This window comes from Amblyomma americanum, chromosome 3, assembly GCF_052857255.1.
Source record: "Amblyomma americanum isolate KBUSLIRL-KWMA chromosome 3, ASM5285725v1, whole genome shotgun sequence".
Classification (NCBI taxonomy): Eukaryota; Metazoa; Arthropoda; class Arachnida; order Ixodida; family Ixodidae; genus Amblyomma; species Amblyomma americanum.
Window position 1 is genome coordinate 97,272,872 of NC_135499.1, and position 17,263 is coordinate 97,290,134.

Here is a 17,263-nt window from a genome sequence, read left to right on the forward strand (position 1 = left end):
GACTATGGACCGCTGCCATCATGTGAGCAGGGCGCCAGTCAGTGAAGAACAGCATTTATTGCCGATATAAAACGGGTTAATTGAGAGACAGGAGGGTGAAGTAATAGGGGATGATGCTAGGTCGCTGTCAGCGTGACGTCAGAGTGAACCAGCACTGCTACAATAAGGAACCTACAACAGGCTTCAGCAATGTTTGTTGCCTGGTGTGCAAGTGTATAACCTTCACTGTGTACACTCCTTATCACACACATATTAGGGCTGTTTTTTTTTTCAAGCGGTATATCACAATGTGGTTAGGCAACTTTTACATAATACACTGATGCAATGAAGACCATGTGATGGCACTAATGTGCACTGCAGGAGAGTAATGCTTCATGAATTGCGTCCACTTTCGAAGTAGTTTACTTTACTGTGCATTAAAATAAACAACCTAAACTCTCTATGCACGCTAAAAACACGATGTCCACAGTTCAATGAAGGCCACCGTGCCATGTGTAGGCGTTGCAATGTCGGCAAAAGTCTGAAAGAATGCTGAGGACAAATCTAAGTTGTTCTGTAACAATACATTACCACATTACAATAAGAGAGCCCCTGCCTGTAACGAAAACCAAGCTCCTGTGCAGCTCATATATTATTTGATCAAAGAAGCACTGGAAGTGCAAAAGATTATCGTCGTGAACTGCATTGGCAAGAATGCTAGTACAGTCCTTGACTACGTGAAAAAAAATGGAACACTTAAGATGCACAGCGCGGTGTGTACATGGAGGGTAAACATCGGCAGCGGCTGTGACATGGAGCGGATGTGCTAAAGACTGTCCTGTCATCTATTGCAGTTCCCATCGCTTCACCTTTGCCAAAAGCCGGAAAGGATCTTCAGCAGCTCTGTTTCTAACGGCACACCGAGCGCTGCAGCCTATCTTCGAGGTGCACGGGACGAGTAGCGATACAAGCAGGCCACGACCACTGGCGCCACTACGCTGCTGTTTTCTTCAACTTATCGCGCTTTGGCCGCCACGCCCACTTTACTCACATCAGCAGCGGCGGTGACATGGAGCGGATGTGCTAAAGACTGTTCTGTCGTCTATTGCAGGTTAGTCTTTTCTTTTACTTCACCTGTTGATTTTTATTCTGCTCCCGCCGCTGCCGAGCGTGCAACACTCAGCGTTCTTTGTGGTTATATGTTGTTTTTGAACTCCTCCTGTATTTCACCATGTCTGGATCTGACAACGACTCTGCAGCATGCTCAAAAGTGCTCTCAGCTCAAGGTCGTTTTATGCAGTGCTCGGTATGTGCTGGTTCCTATCATCTAGGCAAGTGTTCTGGGGTGACAGATGCGGCGGCTAAAAACAAAGCGGAAACATTCTTTCAGACATGGTCGTGCACTAACTGCTATTCATCTCGACTTAGGGGAGCGGGTAGCGGGAAAGATAAGCAACCTATGGACACACGCCAGATTTTGACGGCAATCCATGCTAAACTAGAAAAAACTAGAAAATCTCCCTGAAAAGGTTGATGGCATCGAGAGAGCTGTCACACTAATGTCAGACAAATACGATGAAGTACTGCAGGCAGTAGCTTGGCATGATGCAGAGCTGAAGGAACTCCGGAAGCGAGTTGAAGCTGTGGAGGCCCGTGATTATAATGTCGAGGTTCAGCAGCTCAAATTGGAAGTAAATGATTTAGAATGGCGTAGCAGACGCCACAACTTGGTTGTTCATGGCGTACCGTTCTCTGATAATGAAGACTTGCTCTCGAAAATCAATGAAGTTGGTAGCACAGTAGACCTTCCAAATCTGAATCTGCATGAAGTTGAGGCCTTGCACAGACTGCCATCGAGGCCAGATGAGATTCCTGGGATAATCATTCGTTTTTCTCAGCTACAACAGAAAGACAACTGGATTCAGAAATGCAAGAAACTGAGAGACTTGCAATCCAGGGTATCTGTCACTGAGAACCTTACTCAGCGAAATAGGTCGCTTCTCCTTGTTGCCAGGAAATGGGCTAACGAGAATGGCTTTGAATACGCTTGGCACACCAACGGTAAAGTTCTAGTCCGAAGAACTAATGGAGAATCCGCACATATTGTTCGTGTGGAGGATGACCTGGCAAAGCTCGTCTCGTGAGAGCACTTGCTTGTAGTGTGTTTCTTTTAAATACAAAAACTGCTAACCATCATGAACAGCTACTTCAAACCAAGTGACCTGAATGCGACTGTTGGAAAAGAATCAGCATTGTCACTTTTGCATATTAATTTGCAATCGGCAAGAGGTAAAGAAAAAAATTTACATGAGTTTCTAAACGAATTTCAATTCAATTACACTGCAGTTATGATCACAGAGACGTGTCTTAACGATCATGGAGGTTTTTCTTTTAGCGGTTATCATACCTTTCACCTGAATCGAGTTGGTAGACGGGGCGGGGGCGTTTGCTTGCTAGTGTTAGATAGCATGCATTGTGAGAAGGAAGATGAAATAACTGCGTCAACAGCTCATTACGAAATCCTTTCTGTGCGCACTGGCAGAATTCTATTTGTTGTTGTTTATCGTCCTCCAGACGGCAATATCGATGACTTTTTTGAATATATGGAGAATGTCCTTGAATTTGCACATGCTTGTGGTTACACTATTTTTGTAGGCGCGGATTTCAACATTAATATAGACGAAAATTCTCCCCCGACGAACTCGTATGCTGCTTCTTCTGGAATCTTATTTCCTTCAAAATGTCATTAAACTGCCCACACGCGTAACTCCCTCGTCAGCAGCAATGCTCTACCTGTTAATTGTCAGCAAGTCGACTGCACTTATATCGGCAGGAGTCATTGACAGTTCCCTCAGTGACCATCTTCCAGTTTACGCAATTTGTACTTATGATGTCACACATACTAACCCTAGCATGAAAATACAAAAGAAAATGCAGCATATTAATTGTGACACGTTAGATACTTTCAGAAGTGCTGTTATCAAGATTGACTGGGGGTCTGTACTGAAATATAAAAATGCTGATGAAGCATTCCATTTTTTCTTAGAACAGTTCATTTTAATTTATAGAGAATGTTTTCCATACAAGACGGTTAAAGCAGCTAAATAGGCTCGGAAGCCCTTGGTCACGGCCCATATTCTTAAAATGATTTCAAAGAAAAACAAACTGTATCAGAAATTCCTTAAAAGTTGCGACTCAGAAGACTTCTTAGTCTTCAAACGACATCGGAATAAACTAAATGCTGTCCCAAAAAAAAGCGAAAAATGACTATCACATCAACCTATTTTATGGCATCAAAGATCAAAAGATCGTTTGGAAAAGACTAAACACACTGTTGTGTAAGGAGCAATCTAATGTGCCTAGCAGTTTAATTATTGATAACGAAACATTTACCGGTAAAGACCTAGCTGACAAATTCAATGACTACTTCGTTTCTCTTGTAGATTCTGGACATGATCCTAGTGCTATTGATTACATAGACAATTATAAGTCCAATACTCTCTTCCTTACTTCGTGTGACGACACGGAGGTACTGTCAGCCTTCAGGCGTATGAAGGTTAGTAAATGTGAAGACCCATTTGAAATTAAAATGCAACCAGTTATGCATGTTATAGATGTTATTTGTCCAATTCTAGCTCACATTTATAACTTAGCTCTAGATACAGGTGTATTCCCTTTTGAAATGAAAAAGGCAAAAGTGATTGCCTTACACAAAGGCGGTTCTAAAGGTGCTCTCAATAATTACAGGCCTATATCTATTTTGCCAATATTTTCCAAGGACTTAGAGCGAATAATTTTTGTACGCCTGTCTGATTTCCTTCAAAAATATGTCATTACAATGAAACAGTTCGGATTTAAGCAGCACTCACCTACAGAACTGGCACTGCTCCGACAAAAAGAATTCATTCTCACGAACATCGAGAACAAAATGATCACTTTAGGAATATTTGTAGACTTCTGAAAATCCTTTGACAGAATAAATCATACTACCCTTCTCTTAAAACTTTCTGCATACGGTATTAGGGATAAGATGCTTAATTTAATTTCCAATTACCTCAGTAACCGCGAACAGTTTGTCACTGTCGATAATTTTCACTCTGCTTACAGGCCTCTTAAGCATAGAGTTCCCCAGGGAAGCTTACTGGGTCCGCTGCTATTCAATATATATATTAACGATCTAATAAATATAGAGAAAGAAGATGAATATGTATTGTATGCAGATGACACCATTTTCTTTTTAACTGGCTCAGACGTAAATGGCTTAGTGGCAAAAGGAAATGAAGTCTTGGATAAACTGCATCTATGGTCTATCAAAAATTCTCTCTTAGTTAACTCAAGTAAAACAAAAGCTGTATTTTTCAGAGCCAAAAACACGAATTGTAACATTGAAAATCCTCTGAGATTGGGGGTGATTGACATAGAAATAGCTAAGGTTGTCAAATCCCTGGGTGTTTACTTTAATGAATACATGCTGTGGGATGCTCATATTGAGCATCTACAGACCAAGTTGTCTCGAACAGTTGGAATTCTTAGAAAAATGCAATATATGCTACCTGTTAGAACCAAGCTTCTTCTGTATATAGCACTGTTCGAATCCAATATAAGATATTGTAACTTAATCTGGGACAGCACTACTGCCACCAATAAAAACAAGCTGTTAACGGTACAAAAAACCGCGCTGAAAGCAATAGCAAATGTGCCTTCTTATTCGTCTTCTGAGCCTTTATACTCAAAATATAACATAATTAAAGTTTCCTCGTTTTATGATTTTCGCCTCCTTCAACTGTAGTCCTTGTCCGAACGTCGAATGCCGTTCTTAGAAGAAACTATCAGTTTACGCGAAAATACGCACTCCCATCTAACTCGCCATCATGAAGATTGGTATGTTCCACGTCCTCGCACTAATTACGGATTTCAGACACTAAACTACGCCTTACCTACTTTGCTTAATCAATTTCGCCTACCCAGCTCTTCCGTTAGTTTACCTTCGAGCCAACAGATGAAAACTTTATTTTTATAATTTTTGCTAGCCTCGCCTTTGCGATGCCTTGATTGCTCTTTGTGTTGGAATGTGTTTGCTTTGAAATACCTTTTCTTTTTGTATATGATGTAAGATATATTATGTTGATTGCTTTTCCGGTTGTGGATAAACCGTACGTTCTTATTTTTTCGATTTCTTTTTTGTTATGTTCAAATTGTGAACTAAGTGCTTTGTATGTTTGTATGTATGCTTTATATGATTTCATTATCCCTGCCGCCGATGTAGTTTAGGGGAAGGGAACGTTGTCAAGCCGCAATATTGCGGCTTTTTTTTTTCCTACTCATCAGCCGTGTGATTTTCTTTACATGTCTGGAATAAAGTTGACTTGACTTGTTTTGCAGCATTATTAAGGCAGTTTGAAACATGGTAAGCAAGTTTGACTCTTAGTTTCCAAGAGGCAAGAACAGAAAGTATTCATCTACGAATATAATGGTAGAACAGGCTGCAAAATGACGATATTAGAGTCATTTAAATTGCTTGTGCATTAAATTTATGCTTCCTGAAAAATTACCTTGTTGTACAGATTTTCTGGCTTTTCTCTTCAAGTTCAAGCAGAAGTATGAAACCAAACCAAGTAAGGTGGAAATAGGCTGCTATTTTTGTTTTGGACTGCCACAAAAAAAAAATTATTTTCTTAGCGATTAGTACCAGGCAATACCTTTACTGGTGTGTGGCATGTGATGGCACCGCAATTAGTGTTAACATTTTATTGGGCGATATGTGCAACCAGAAAAGAAAGGTATCGAAAGCTTGCACATACCACTGTCAAGGAGAGCTTTATAACACGGCATCGTTAAGGCTGCCATTCAGCAAAATCCCAGCTTTAGCCAGCCGGCATTGTGTCAAAAAACCGCGCCACGGGGGTATATCTGCAATAAAAGTCACTGAAAACAGGATTTGTACTTTAAATCAAATGTCTGCATATGTCTCAAACTACTTCACCTCATAAAGCAATAGATTTCAGCTACAAGATTTATGATTAAATTTTAGTCTGGCTACAAAGACCCTTGGGTCACCAGCCAGGCACACACTACCAACCACACCGTGCTGGCACATTGATTGTACTGAGGTGCAAAAGAGGGGGGGGGGGTGAAGCGTGTGTGCTGTTGGCTTCATTTGAAGCTTAATAATGTAATTGCGGCAGTGAACTAGATAAGTGCTAATCAGTGAGAAACCAGTTACAATAATATTATGTAGGTGAAGTGCAGTGTGCAAGAGTTCAAGGACAAGAGTGTGAAACCTGTGTTGAGATAATTCTGATACATGTGCGAACATGAATGAACAACAGTGAGTGTGTGTTGAAGAGAAACCACCGCAGGGAGCCATTAACAAAGTCATTAAATGCCCTTAAATTCTGAGCTTACGTGTCCTCCTACTACATCGGGAAGCGAGACAAGTTCCTATGCCTTTTAGGTGTAGCAACTTGTCTGAGAAAGGTGTGTTTTATAAGTACAGCGAAAAGTTACTGGAAGCCTGTATTGCAAAAATAATTCATTTTCATCACTGTCCTTCATAGATCCTAGAATTCATTATGCAGCCATACTGCGAATTATTACCTAGTGCAACATTACATATTGAACAATATGCCTCGTGTACAAAGAGATTTTCTGACAGACCCTCCTTTCAAAAACGTTCAACAGTGGTGTATCCGCACATTATTGTTGCCTGACATGCAAAGAGGAGTACCCAGTAGTCACCTTTGCCAAAAAAAAGGTGGAAGCACGTAAACTGACGGTCCAGTCACACTGACGATGTAGAGGGTAAACAGGTTGTCGGGGATTGTTCTTAAGGCCGCCGAAAAATATCCCCAATATAAATGAAGCAAAATGCAAATGGCTGAGTCAGTGAAAATGAGATTTTACACAGTTTCACTGGGAGTTTGATAGCCCAGCACAGAAATTTATCCTGGACCCCAGATCACGGAAAGAGAAAAAGATCCCGGACCTGGCAACACCACAAGAGTAACCCAGAAAAATCAATAACAAAGTTCAGTACTATTATTATTACAGTCAATTTCCAGCTGGATTACTAAACTTGATCATACCCTTCCATCTGCAAAATGCCATTTGGAGCATTATTATTGAAATTACGTCCACCTGTATAATTTATACTTCCAGTTACATTCAACTGAATTAATGTAGAATTTGTAGGTTTCCGTCACGGGTACAAATTTCAGTTCGAAGATGGGAATGGGCAGCCTGACAAAACTCTGCCCAAGCCTTGCATTGTCACCTCGAAGATAATGAACATGAAACAATCGCCTCACTTTTCCGTCAAGAAAAACACCATTTCTGTATAACCACATGAAGCATTTGAAAGAGACAGTCGAAAGCAAGCACACAGAGGCAACTAAATGCCATGAAGTAAAGCACGTTGCAATCTTACCACACAAACAGTGCCACGCAGGGTGTGTTGCACCCTGAAGAGATGCTGTAAATGACTGCAGACGCAGGGACCGTGCTGTAGGTTGAGCATGTTATGGACTGCTAGCTCTCCAAAAACACCAAAGCAAACAGAAAAGCACTGGTGAAAGCATGTCCAGTCAACACTGTGATACTAGAAGGAAAACATTTTGGTGTCTTCCTGTCTCTAACTGAAGCACCAAATAAAATGTGTGTTGTTCACAAACAGAGCATGTACGGAGGCACTACAAGGAACGGCATTTCTTCAAAATCACCAAAGCCTCTGTTGAATTGCACACTCGGGAAGTTAGCGGACGGTAGGCAGAAAGTACTTGGGACACTTCTTGACTCACGAAAAAACTGCAGCACCTAAGAAAAATTCAGGAGGTCACTTTGTCGACCTACAGTGGGGTGAAGCGAAAGCCTTTAGCGTAGTGCCGTGGCTTGCGTCGCTGATGTGTGGCGAAGGAATTGATTAACGACTACACAACTGTTCGCTTCACAACACTTTCGCATTAGCACGCGCACGCTTGGTTTCTGGAGACACATGAGAGCGCTTAGGCTGCATCCTTCGAGATCAGCATTCAGGAAGCATCTGGAAAGATTGCCTGGGAAGCGCTCCTTTCGAACGATGGTGTCGCCACTCAGTGACGTCACACGCATGCGCAGTAGGCTGAAGCGCAGGTATTAAGAAGTAGTATTGCTAATTAATTAATTAATATTTAACTGTGAGGACACTTGCCTGCTTACGTGGAGGAATGTGAAAGCATGTGTCTTGAAGAAAGAAAAGGTTTTTGAGGGAAGGACCCAGAGATCATATCTCGAAATCTTGGTGGAGACCTCAACCACGTTTGATCGATAGGTATACTGTAACACTTTTCTGAGAATATCCCTGCTTGCAGGTAATGGGCCTATAAAAGGCTTTCGCCTTGAAAGTAATCTCTGTTGTCATGCATACCACTATTGAATTGAAAGCCAAAAATATGGTCGTGTTTATAGAAGAGAACCAAAATGAAGAAGGGTTGACGAGCTTCTTAGCAGTATGCTGTTAAACTTGAAAAAAAGAAAAGGTGCACTGACTGCTTGTGACAAAGCTAGATGTGAAAACCATTGCAGTGAGTGCGATTCCCACACGCAGCTGATCGTGCACTTCCTGTCTGTCAGGTAGAACCTGAATGGTCTGTTTTCTCCTCCTTGTTGTAGATGTTGATGCTCCTGCTATTATCACCACTCGCCGGTGGTGTCAATATCCTGCAGCTGAGTGTACATGAATGCGTTCGGTTGCACAATGCAAGCTGTGCTGATCTTCGAATAGAACTCTTGACCATGCCGTGCAGCCCTTGACATCTTTGCAAAAAGCTCATGTAATCAATCAGGAGCCTGGCATGGCCACCGAGCTAGGTAACCAGTCCAGCTGAGACGTGAGCGAAGGTGCATTTGGCATCAGGGCTTTTGAGCACGAGATCTCATGGTGAGAGTGCTCCATCACATCTGCATTTGACGCACATCATCACCAGCAAGTTATGTTGTACACTGAAATCTTCGAACAAGCTAGACATTGCGTTCCCAAATATGTGAAACTGTTGAAGCTGCAAGTCCAACTGCAGTCTAGTTTCACGTATGACTAAAATATGCTCAGTGCAAAACCAATTATTAGTACCAAAATAACTGTTTCCATAATAGCTGCATGAACTTGATTGCAGATTTTCCAAACTGATGGCCACAAACGATTTCATATTAGAGTCTATTTATATTCAGTAAAAGAAACCACTACAAAATATGTTGCAGGGAAGGGTACAAGTTCAATTTTTTATGACTGCCTTCAGTTTTAGTATATGCATGATTTTGCATTTTGCACATATCAAAATGAGGCTACATTGTGGTCAATAAGAGAAATCCAAAATTACTGAGCAGCACTGCGTGTAACCCACACCTATTTCTGCTGTCATCTGAAAACTATAAGTCATGATTCATTTGCATTATTTTGATAAGCAGTTCTATTTACACTGTCCTTCCTTGCTCAATAAACTATGTATAAATGCAATCAGACATCACTAGCTGTATGCAATCTTACTCCTTGTAAACACGTTAAACCTTCACGCCTGCCACAATACACTAAGCACGGGCTCACCAGTTTGACGATTTCCATGCGAGCAGTAAAGCATAATGTAAATATTCTACACAAATGGATCATGGATGGATCCCACGCGGACTTCCTGTGTGCTGGTGCCTTCACCGGCAGGAGGAGCACACCTGTATAGAAAATGTAAAAGACTCATATATTTTTGTTTTCCGCGTGGCTTTACAGAAATAATTACATTAAAGAAATTTCGCCCTCCTGCGGTCATTTACACGTGACTGCTATATATCTGGTGCTGTAACACTGCTATGAAAATTTCAGCTTGAGTAGCGAAATCACCTTTATCTACATCATTACTAATGCTTTGGCCGGGTTACAGTATTCTTTTAAGCTTTCACGCATTTTTTTCACGCTTAGGAAAACGAGTGTGTGCTGCACATACTCATTTGCTGCTTTGAAATCATTTTCAGCCGGCATGCAAAAGGAATGAGAATGATGCTGCACAAGCTTTCACCGTTATAGCTTTCGTTTAAATTACCTCAATCATGCTGGAGGCGTCTCGTTGTACCTTTCCCACAGACGCTTACGTTGTCTTGCTGACGCCGCCGTGATCATATTGTCACGTAGTAGTGACGGCAGTAGAAGCAGCGATGAAGACGGACAGAAGGGGTCTTCTAAAAGAAAACTGTTTATTGGGCTTACTTGCGCCCAAAATGGACTCAATAACTCGGTGGCGGCGAAGCGAAAAGTGTGCATGGCGGTCGTCGAACAGAATGCCCGCCGCTGTCGGTCGTGCTCAATTTAAAGCTGATAGCGAACTTTCGAGATAAAGCGTGCAAAGTTACTAGAACATTCCGGAACAACGTGGAATCAACTCTGCCTGGCTGAGATCAGCCGAGATAATTCTAGTCGCGTCTTGCGTCGCAAACAAAGCGAAAAGTTCTGTGGCAGCAGATTTGAAGAATGAACAAACACTGCAAATTTTCGTGGCATTATTCCCCTCTCAAGGAAGCATCGACCCGGTGAATTAGACCAAATAATGCGACTAGTAAGTGATAAAACGGATCTTGCGAAAATAGAGTATGGAAATGCAGCGTCGTTTAGCGCACAAATTGCGGCTTCAGACGAACTACATGGACAACTTCTGGACGTACGCGGCGTCGCTGGGATGCAGTCATTGCGTCAGAGAGGACTTCATAATCCAGTTCACCTAGCCGACGAAGAATATTGTACGGGCCGAAATTGCGGCGCAAAAGCCTTTCACTCAATCCACGGCGGCGAATGGGCGTCCAAACCCAGACTTGGTCTCCTGGCTTGTATTCGGCGTTGCGTCATCGTGGGTTGTAGCGTCTGGCATCGGACCGCTGCTGATCTTTGATCCGTAATCGGTCAAGCCTTCGAGCTTCTTTTGCGCGTTGAAGGTAGGCGGCAACGTCGACGTTCTCTTCTTCTGTAACGTTGGGCAGCATGGCGTCTAGCGTGGTCGTGGCATCCCTGCCATGGACGAGCCTAAAAAGCGTCATCTGAGTGGTCTCCTGCACTGCGGTGTTGTAGGCGAAGACGACGTAAGGCAGGATGACATCCCAGGTTTTGTGTTAGGCATCGACATACGTGGCGAGGATATCGGCGATGGTTTTGTTCAGGCGCTCGGTCAGTCCGTTGGTCTGCGGATGGTATGCAGTTGTCCTTCGGTGTCTGGTTTGGTTGTAACGCAGGATGGCTTGCATTAGTTCCGCCGTGAATGCTGTTCCTCTGTCCGTGATGAGCGGGGGGGAAATCCGACTGTGCGGCCTGCCCGTGGCCCCCCCTGCCACCGGATACGGGCCGGTGTAGTTTCGGCTACTAGGCTTTGTTCCGATGCAACGCACAGCGGTGGGGATGGGCTGGCCGGGGCCCGTCCTCTGAGGATGCAAAACCCCATGGGAGTGGCAGCGACTCCCAAGCGACTGAGTGGGCCAGTCGCGCACGTGAGGTCCGATGCCTGTGCGGAGGCAGGCCTGGTTTCATAATCAGGTTGGACTCACGGAATTGGACTCAAAAACTGCTCGAAAATCAAAAAGCCTCTGCACGCGGGGGCGTGCGTGGCTACCGGCTGGCGCGTCGGTTTCTGGCCACGGAGAGGCCAGGTCCGCGCGGGGGTTTCCAGCAGAAGGGCTCCTTGGGAGCGATGTCCTCGGGGAAGCAGCCAGGGATGGCTGACCGCGGGGCCGTGAGGCTAGAGCGCGGGACGCCAAGGTAAGGGGACCTTAGTAGGACCGATGCAAAAACCGTCGATGTTGCGGAGTACCGGTGGAGTAGGCCCGGGTTATCTCACCCTCGGCCAGGTTCTTGGTTTGTGGCCCGGTCAGCCCGGCCCTGAACACTCCCTCCTCAGTAGGTGTGGAGCAAGCCAGGGGAGGAAATAAGTGCAAGGTTGGTTGGTTGGAAGCACAGGTGGGTCCCTGGATCCACCACAAATACTTCCGGAGTCTGAAAAGCCGCGAAAAATACTCGACGGCTAGTAGCTGGGAGCGTAATGCAAGTCCGAACCGGACCCCTGAAAGTCGTGGAGGAGCCCGAGGCAGCTGGCCCGGGTTAGGATTCCCTGTCTCCGAGTCGGAGCTATTGCGTCGTTGGGTGGTCGGGCATCCCGTGAGTGGAGCCGCACCATTGGAGAACATCGACGCCCTCCCTGTCCTGGCCAGACAGGATTCGAGCGATGATAAAATGAGGGTCAATATCTCGCTGTCCCCATTCCCATCACATTACCCATAACCCTTCCCTCAGTCCCATTCCCACAACATATGTCCCACCCCCTCCGCTACGTCCCAGGGGAGATCAGGGTAGTCTCCCCGGGCCCGCTCCTCCGGCTGTGGGTCGCTTAGTAGCATTACCCTATTTTTTTATTTTCCCACCTTCGGGTGGCAAAAGCACAACATTGCCTTCGGGCCTTTTCATTTATATTACGATTGGGTTAAGCCTGTGATACTTTAGTGGTACAGGCAGGAGCTCATTGGTTTACGTTTTTTTATGGCAGCTCCACCATACTCTTTGTCCGTGATGAGCACATCGGGGGCGCCTGTCCAAGAAGAATGCACTCCACGCCCAATTTGCGACTTCTGCTCTGTTCCGTTCGGTAGGGCTTTAGCCTTGGCGTAGCATGTCAGGTAGTCGGTCGCTATGATGATCCACTTATTTCCAGACGTTGACGTCGGAAAAAGGCCAAGCAAGTCCATGCCGATCTGCTTGCTGAAAGGGCCTTGAGGGAGGTTCAATGGGGTTCACAGAACCTTCTCGCCGTGTGGCAGGGGTCTTTCGTCGCTGACAATCTCGGCAGGTTTTCACATAATGTGCGACATCGGCATACAGTTGGGGCCAGTAATACTTGTCTTGAATGCGTCGGAGGGTGCGAGTAAACCCGAGATATCCAGCTGTCGGCTCGTCGTGTGAAGTGTGTAGAAATTCTTCGGGGAGACAAGCAGGTACAACAAGGAGATAGGCTGTTTTGTTCGCTGCAAAGTTCTTCCCAAGGACCTCATTCTGCACACAGAAGGAAGACAGTTCTCGCTTGAATGAAGCGGGGGGTGAAAAAACCTTGCGTTCCAGGTACTCGATGAGGCGTTCCAGGTCGGGGTCCGAGCGTTGCTGCTGTGCAAAAGAGCTGGGGCTGATGGGTTCCAGGAAGGCGTCCTCATCGTCGTCCGGCGGCGGTGTATCTACTGGGGCTCGTGAGAGGCAATCGGCGTCAGAGTGCTTGCGTCCGGGCTTGTAAACGACGGTGACGTCAAACTCCTAGAGAAACAGACTCCATCGAGCGAGTCGGCCAGAGGGGTCCTTCAAATTGGCGAGCCTGCACAGCGCGTGGTGATCGCTGACCACCTTGAACGGTCGTTCGTACAGGTAGGGGCGGAATTTTGACGTAGCCCAGATGATGACAAGGCACTCCTTCTCAGTTGTCAAATAGATAGCCACGGCCTTGAAAAGGGAACGGCTAAAGTATGCGATGACCTTCTCCAGCCCGTCGCTTTTTTGAACGAGAACGGCACCTAGGCCCACGCTACTTGCGTCGGTATTAACTTCAGTATCAGCGTTCTCATCGAAATGCGCGAGGATCGGTTGGGACTGTAAACGGCGCTGAAGTTCCCTGAAGGCTTCTGCTTGCGGCGCTTTCCATTTAAACGGCACGTCCGCTTTCGTCAGTTGGGTCAAGGGCCCGGCTATGCGTGCAAAGTTTTTCACAAATCGTCGGTAATATGCGCATAGTCCGAGAAATCTGCTCACTGCTTTCTTATCAGCCGGCGGTGGAAACTGTTCAATAGTAGCTCTTTTCTGCGGGTCCGGGCGTACTACCTCCTTGCTAACGATGTGGCCTAGGAACAGAAGCTCTTCGTAGGCAAAGTGGCACTTCTCTGCTTTCAAGGTTAGGCCAGACGACTTGATGGTGTCTAGTACTGTTCGAAGACTTTGAGGTGCTCTTCACTGTTCGAGGCGAAGACAACGACGTGATCTAATTATACCAGAACAATTTGCCACTTCAGGCCTGCCAGCACTGTATCCATTACTCGCTGAAACGTCGCTGGTGCGGAACAGAGACCAAATGGCATCAATTTGAACTCAAGCAGCCAATCCGGAGTGATGAATGCTGTCTTCTCGCGATCTTTTTTGTCGACCTCAGTTTGCCAGTAGCCGCTCTTGAGGTCAATAGACGAGAAGTATTTGGCGTGGCAGAGGCGGTCCAGTGTGTCGTCGATGCGAGGAGGGGGTAGACGTCCTTCTTTATTATGTTGTTCAAGCGGCGGTATCAACGCAGATTCGAAGTGCGTCGTCTTTCTTTCTCACTAGAAGAACCGGTGCCGCCCATGGGCTGTTTGAAGGCTGGATGACGTCGTCGCAAAGAATTTTTTCGACTTGGTCCGGGATGGCTTGCCTTTCTCGCGGTAACACACGGTAGGGGCTTTGACGCAGAGGTCGGACGTTTTGGTCCGCTATAATGCGATGCTAGGCAATTGCCCTTTGTCGGACCTTCAGCGATGTCGAAAAACACTCACTGTAGCTTCGAAGCAAATTGCGGATCTAGCCTTGTCTGTTCCGGGGCAGGGCTGGGCTAATGCCGAATGTGGGCGAGTTCTCTTGGTCAAGCGCATCTTCTGCGGAGGGGTCGGAGAGGGCAAAGGAGTCTCGTACGTCAGATATTTCGTCGAAGAAAGCAATCGTCGTTCTTCTGTTAATGTGCCGGTATTCTTCGCTGCAGTTAGTCAGCAGTACATCGGCCTGCCCATTGCGGAATTGTGCGATGCCTCTTGCGATGCTGATTCCTCGGTCTAGAAGCAACTGCATGTTCCTCTCGATGATGGCTTCAGCGTTAATGGCTTTCCTGGCGCCTACGGTCGCGATAAAGCTTTATCGGGGTGGGACGCTCACTTCTTCCTCTAGGATACTCAGGGCAAAGTGATTTTCCCGAGGTTTCATCGAAGCGATGGATTCGTCCGTCGAAAGCGTGATCAGCTTGGATTGCAGGTTGATGATCGCCTGACGGTCATTAAGGAAATCCATACCCAAGATCACTTCGCGGGCGCATTGCGATAGATCAACAAAGGTCGCAGGATAGGTATGTCCTTCGACAGACACTTGCGCTGTGCATCGCCCTGATGGCGTAATGAGATGGCCCCTCGCGGTGCGAATTTGTGGGCCGTCCCAAGCCGTTGTGACTTTTCTCAAATGCTCCATTCATCACCGAGTAACCGGCTCCTGAGTCGACTAGAGCGGGAACTTTCCGGCCGGCGATAGTCACGTCTAAGTCGGGGGTCCTGGCTCATGCATTGCAAGTCGCTCTTGGCGCCGGGTGATGGCTTCATCGCGTGTGCGAGCCGCAGGTGGGCGTCTGGTCGAAGCTTTTCTGGGTGGCGGCGTCGCTTTGAAGGCAGCTTGCATCGTGGTCGCGGTTGTCATTTTGTGCGGCGTCGGTGCAGAGAGTGTAGGTTCTTCATGCAGCGTCGTGGGTGCAGCGTCTTCATGGGGCGTGGTCGGTGGAGGATGTTCGGCATTTCGCTCGTGAGCAACCTCACCTCCAGAGGTTGCTGCTTTTAGTTTCCCCTGCGGGGGCTGGGAGACCTTCCTCGCACCGCGGCAGCGTAGCGACACAAAGCGCGAGGTTGACGGCTATGGTGAGCGCGAAAAGCGGTTCGGCGTGTACTCTTCTCGACGCTGGTACTCGTCGATTTCCTGCGGTCGTTGGCCGAAGCTTGGTCGTGGAGCGTTAACAGCATATCCTCGAAGACCGATACGTCGGTACGGGCAGTGACGAAGAAAATGGCTGGCCTCCCCGCAATGGAAGCACAACGGCCGGTTGTGGGAAGTCCTCCAGGCGTCGCATTTCCTGGGGCTTGAGCATCGAACGTAGGCTGGGTGGGTGGGGGCAGGGAGGTGGCGTTCGGGAACAAGTTGTTCATGTCGGACAGGATGCAGAGGTTATCGTTGGGCTGAGGAGTCATTACTGCAGCGGCGTAGGTCATGGTCTGGGGTTCTGTGGCCGTCGGGGCGCCAAGTGCCTGTTGCACTTCTTCCCTTGCCACATCCATCAGAGTCGCTGCTTTTGGCTGTGGGGAGGATGGCAGTAATCGGCGTAGCTCCTATCGGACGATTTCGCGGATAACTTCCGGCAAGCTGTCGCTGGTAGTGGCCATCGTGTCCGAGCGAATTGCACAATCAGAGGAAGGGCGATTTCACTTCCGAGCTCGGACGTCGAGGCTCTTTTCAATCGTGAAGGCTTCTTGTATAAATTCCTCGACTGTTTTTGGCTGCTTGCGGACGAGGCTACCAAATAGTTGTTCTTTTACGCCGCGCAATAAAAACTGAACTTTCTCTTTCTGGGTTATGTCGGGGTCGGCGCGGCGAAATAAGCGCTTCATCTCCTCGACGTAACCGTGGACGGGCTCATTCGGAAGCTGGATCCTGGACTCGAGGAGTCGTTCGACTCTTTCTTTCCTCACGACACTGGTGAACATTTTCAATAGTTCTCTCTTGAATAGCTTTCATATCGTAAGAGACGACTCGTGGTTTTTGTACCGCGTGCGTGCGGAGCCATCCAATGACAAAAATACGCGTCCTGTTTTTTCCGCATCATCCCACTAGTTGAATGACGCCATGCGCTCAAATTGGTCCAACCATTATTCAGGGTCTTGCCTAGTGATCCATTGAAAGTTGGCGGCACCCGCAGCTGCTGCAGTATGATTGGCGTCGACATCTTCGGCGAGGTTGCTCTGCTCGTAGCAGCGTCTTTTCGCTGTCTGGTGCGGTCCGGCAGGGTCCCGAACTCAGGCTCCTCTCCCTGGAGACGTCGGCTGGATCGCTGAGCTGCTGGCTCGTCCTCAGTTGCGAAGCGCTGAGGGCTGGCTTCACGACTTGAACGGTGGCGTCCGGAACATGGAAGGCTACCAAGCACCTCCCCCAGATGTCACGTAGTGGTGACGGCAGTCGAAGCAGCGACGAAGACGGACAAAAGGTCTTCTAAAGAACTGTTTATTGGCTTGACTTGCACCCAAAATGGACTGAATCACTCGGCGCCGGCGAAGCGACAAACGTGCTCCGCGGTCGTTGAACAGAATGCCCGCCGCTGTCGGCCGTGCTGAATTTAAAGCTGATAGCAAACTTTCGAGATAAAGCGTGCAAAGTTACTAGAACATTGCGGAACAACGTAGAATTAGCTCTTCCTGGCTGCGATCAATTGAGATAAATCTAGTCGCGTCTTGTGTCACAAACAAAGCGATAAAGTTGTGTGGCACC